At 33.7% G+C, this 4,711-nt stretch overlaps 1 long non-coding RNA gene across 2 annotated transcripts; it reads left to right on the plus strand.

Annotated features, from left to right (window-relative positions):
- The first annotated feature begins 303 nt into the window (after positions 1-303).
- Positions 304-2,762, plus strand: LOC112760239 (uncharacterized). 2 transcript variants are annotated; one of them, XR_011867901.1, is made up of 5 exons: positions 304-641; positions 808-961; positions 1,492-1,898; positions 1,972-2,094; positions 2,488-2,762. It is a non-coding gene; the product is annotated as an uncharacterized lncRNA (long non-coding RNA). The 2 variants fall into 2 exon arrangements; XR_003180693.3 differs by lacking the exon at positions 2,488-2,762 and having other exon boundaries at positions 308-641; positions 1,972-2,444.
- The last annotated feature ends 1,949 nt before the right edge of the window (positions 2,763-4,711 follow it).

The raw sequence follows: 4,711 nt of genomic DNA on the forward strand, positions 1-4,711 counted from the left end.
TAGTAACTGTTAAGACCCAACACTAAAACTCAGGTCCAAACTAAAGGCCTAATTCAAGGATTGATCAGGGATGGCAATTTCCCCCGGCGGGGCGGGTATCCGCGGAAAATTACCCGTCGGAGGACAGATATGGGGAGCATTTTCTCCCCGCGGGGATGGGGGGCGGGGACCCATATAATAAATGGGGCGGGGGCAGGGATAGAGGTCCCCGCCCCGTACCTGTTTAATCCCCGTTATATAAATAGAAAAAATACCCTTTATATATATATATATATATATATATATATTAGTTAGAAAACCCTAGCCCCCTTCAATCCTGATTTGTGATTTCTTCTTTGGTCCTTTTCTCTTTTCTCCCCTCTCGCCTCTCCAGTCCGCCTCTCCTCTCACCACTGTCCGCCACTCCGTCGCTCCCCAAACCCTACTCATCGCTTCCTCGTCTCACTCTCAAGGTAGCTGCAGCACTCGCTGGCTTGTCACGCGCCTGAGATTACCTGCTCGAGAAGAACCTCGTCGCCGCCTTCACGAGAGCGTCACCGTCGCCGTCGCCGTGTTCCCAGTAATAGTGAGTTGTGTGCATCGTCATTGCGGTTTTCGTCGCAGTAGTGAGTGTCGCCATCATCCTCGCAACAACCTTCGCAGTAAGCTAGTAACCCTCAGCTCTCTTCCATCTTTCAATTATTTTGTGATTGTTATAATTTCTTCTGATTTTCTGTGATTCTGGTGATTACTGTGATTTCTGTGAATCTGTAATTTCTCCTGATTTTTTTGTGATTATTGTGATTTCTGTGATGTCTTACCCTCAAGGTCACTGTAGCAATCGTTGGTTCATCGCGCGCCTAAGACGCCCCGGCCGAGGAGAACATTGTCGCCATCTTCACGGGAGTGTCGCCGTCTTCACGAGAGCGTCCCCTTCTCCGTCGCAGCAGTGAGCGTCGCCATCGCAGCAGTGAGCATCAAGGTTCACCTTCTTCCGATTTGATTCTTCTATTCTATTTCTCTGTGTCAATGATCTTCTTCCTTAAAAAATTTTTCATTAGTTTCTAGGTCATTGTAAAATTCATAGACTCTGTTCTAGCTAATAAGTTCAAGTTTACACCCCCTTTTGAAAAAAATGGCAGTGATTGATGAAATAGATAATTAATTCCTAAAGGAATGCAGGTTTTTGCTGTTGATGATGATCGAACATGTCTTATGGTTTTAAAGATTTTATTTAAAAGTGACATTTTTTTCTTCAGTATAAGTTAATTTAATTTGAATCTATATGTTATTTTGTTGTTTGGTTTTTCATGTAACAAATTTTATCATAAGTTTTGTTTGATATGCATACTCTTTCAATTTTAAGTGTGTGCTCATCTGAAGTTATCAATGAAGTAAAGCAAATTCTCATACAAGATAAGAAGGATCTGCCTATTATTCAATTAACTAAATTGGTTTTGGTAATGAAATTTTCTTCAAATATTAATTTTTAATTTTTGTAAAAATCCGTAGAGATCCGCGGAGACTCCGATCCCCGGCCGATATGGGGTCCCCGTTATCCGTCGCTGGGATGGGGCGGGGACGGGGACAGATTATGGAGGCGGGGGCGGGGAGCGGGGGGCATGTCTCCGCCCCCATGGGGACCCGTTGCCATCCCTAGGATTGACCCTCATTCGACATCAACCTTCTCTTAAGAAGTCGGATCTAACTTCGACCTGCTCTAAGGAAGTCAGGAGTAAAGATTAGCTGGCAGATAACACCTATTTAAATAAGTAACCGTCCCTAAAATTTCTCAACTCACTTTCAGGAGTCATATCCCAACTTTTCTAAGATAAAGGGACGGTTATCCTCCTTAAAAAGTGGAACTACTCCAACAGTAGTTATTGGTTCACCACTATAAATACACTGACACCCCTCAGGTATCACTAAGTTCCAATACTCTCAAAACTTGCTTAAACTCTTGCTGACTTAAGCATCAGAGTGTCTTTGCAGGTACCACCCCTCATTATCTCATACACACAAATTGGGCAGAGACTCCCAGATGCGGACCAAGTCAAAAGGCTCCCTCTTTCAGATGATTGGGTTAATCCAGCGAGTCCAGCCGACTAATCTCCGGTTACCCATCGTAACAGTAACATTCATTAAAAATGTTTTATTATTAAAAGTAATAAATAAATTAGTTGGTTTTAAAATTTTTAATATTATTTAAAAATAATTAATCTAATTAGTAAATTATCTCTTTAATTTTAAACCGTTAACATAAAAAATAATAAGTATAACATTTCTTATTTAGTAATTAATCGCCCTATTGATACACATTACTATTAATTACAAATAGCATTGTGTTATATATATATATATATATATATAAAGAATTATTGTAGAAATAAGACCACCTTTTTTGAAGCCAAGTGTTTAGTCTCATTATGATTATTCAATATTGATTAAAAAAGCAATTTGAATTTCAATTTGGTGTGGTTTCTCTTTGGTGGTGATTGTTGCTTGTAGGCTATTGGCGATGTTGGGAACCACGTCATGTCTTACGTCATCACCCGAAGGTTCTTTTGTTCAAAGAGATGAGGGCCTAGAACAATCCTATTATTGTCTATTTGGATTTAATGATGAGCCCACCCAACTCACTTCCCACCGTTTTTTCGTAAAAAAAAAAAAAACATTATCTTCTTAATGATTTATTTATTAATTGGGAAATTTGTAGTATATTATATGTCACTTAGTACCATCGGTATCCAAGTCATATCAACATAGGTTTAAAGAGTTTCTTATGGAATTTTTTTCAATTTTAAACATCCGATTTCAAAATCTAGAATCAAAATACTTATCACTTTGACAATTTATGTTAGTATATTTACAGGAATCTACAATAATAAAAATATAAAAAATTATTTTCTCATAAAAATATTTATTTGGTCACACTTTAAAAATATAATTATAAAAAAATAACGCTTTTAAATAAAAGTAATATTTTTATAATATACTAAAATCAAATCATAAAATTCATTATTCAATAACAATTAAAAACAAAAATTTTATATGAAGATATTACAGAATTTTTATTAGAGTATTCACTATATTTAATTATTTATAGAGTATGGGATATATATTGTGTTAATTTACACTCTTTTTTGTCCTTAATTATATTATTAGATTAATATGAATTTTAATTCAATTAAATTTTATATCTTATCCAATGATATATGAAGTGTGAGTCGGTATTATGTTCATATACAAATTACCAAAACATAATTTAAATTTGCGGCTTTTTAGGTGGCGTCACAAAACTTTGTGGATTCATACATGGCCTAACCAAATTAGGTGACTAATAATTGATTAAAAACAATAGGAAAAGTATACATTATTTAATTAAGCTGGCCAAAGTCATAATTTCAGTAATTAATACTAGCGGGTTTGGGCCGTTTAGCTAGAAACAAAGCATTTTAGTTTTGTAAAATATCATTAGAGATAGGGGTATTCAAGCACCGGATCCGATTTGCATACCCGCGATATTTATTTGAATTCGATTTGAAAATTACGGATCTCGATTCGATCCGCAAAATTATTGGCTTGGCTCGGATTCAATCCACAAACGTTGTCAGATCAGATTACGGATTTCATGTACATATCTGTATATCTGCGAATTCGCAAAAATAAATAAATAAATAAGTAAATATTCTTTTTATGTTTTATTTTAACTAATAATTATCATATATGTTGTATTATTTTATTTTATTATTTAAAAAAAATATATTTAATAATATTTTAAGAATAAATATATTTAAAAGAGTAGAAAAATTAGTATTTTATTAATATTTTTTAAATAAAAATAAGATTTTTAAATTATTTATATATTTTGCGGATATATCCGAGATCCGATAAATGTGCAAATCGAATCCAAACTTAAAAATTACAGATATTAGATATGATCCGATCTGATAACTTTAGTGTAAATTGAATCGAGATTTTGACTATATCCGATCCGATCCACGTTCATCTCTAGTCAGAGAGCTGCTATTTCTAGCGGTTTCATCACTATATTGTTTCCCTTTTAATTTTAAATTGCGCCCACCACTAACTTAGCTTGTTGATGATCACTTCAAAAATATTGAACGTGTAAAGTCTTTTGCACATTGCATGCATCATCGTCGTCGCATAATTAATATTGTTAATAATATTATTCAAATAAGAAGGTGCGTGTAGCATAGTTAAGACTTGTCACATTTGTTTAGAAGAGCACGAGGACAAGAATATATATGATTTTTTTTTCTTTGGAAAAAAAATTATAGAATTTTATTTTTTATTGTTGTAGCCATCGTGATAAATAGACAGACTACTCAATCATATTTTATAGAAAGTTAAGGTAAGTTCTTTATTATTAACCACCGTACGTATCAATGTTCATCACGTATTCTTTTTTTTTTCCAACTATATTATTTAATTTTATGGTTAGCCTTATCGACGTACAGGTATTATTTAATTTCATGCATCATATATTCATATGAATAAATTATACTTCATACTCTTCAGTTTTTAACAATATTATTGTGAGGACTATAACGGCAATTATGGGTCATGCATATTATTTGTGTTTATACTTTATAACGAGTGACACAATTAATTAATTACCAACATAATTCAAAATCTGCTGGCTTGAACGTAGATTTTAGACTTTTAGTATTACAAATTCAAAATCATTTCTGGATATTATAATTCTAAA

This window comes from Arachis hypogaea, chromosome 2, assembly GCF_003086295.3.
Source record: "Arachis hypogaea cultivar Tifrunner chromosome 2, arahy.Tifrunner.gnm2.J5K5, whole genome shotgun sequence".
NCBI lineage: Eukaryota > Viridiplantae > Streptophyta > Magnoliopsida > Fabales > Fabaceae > Arachis > Arachis hypogaea.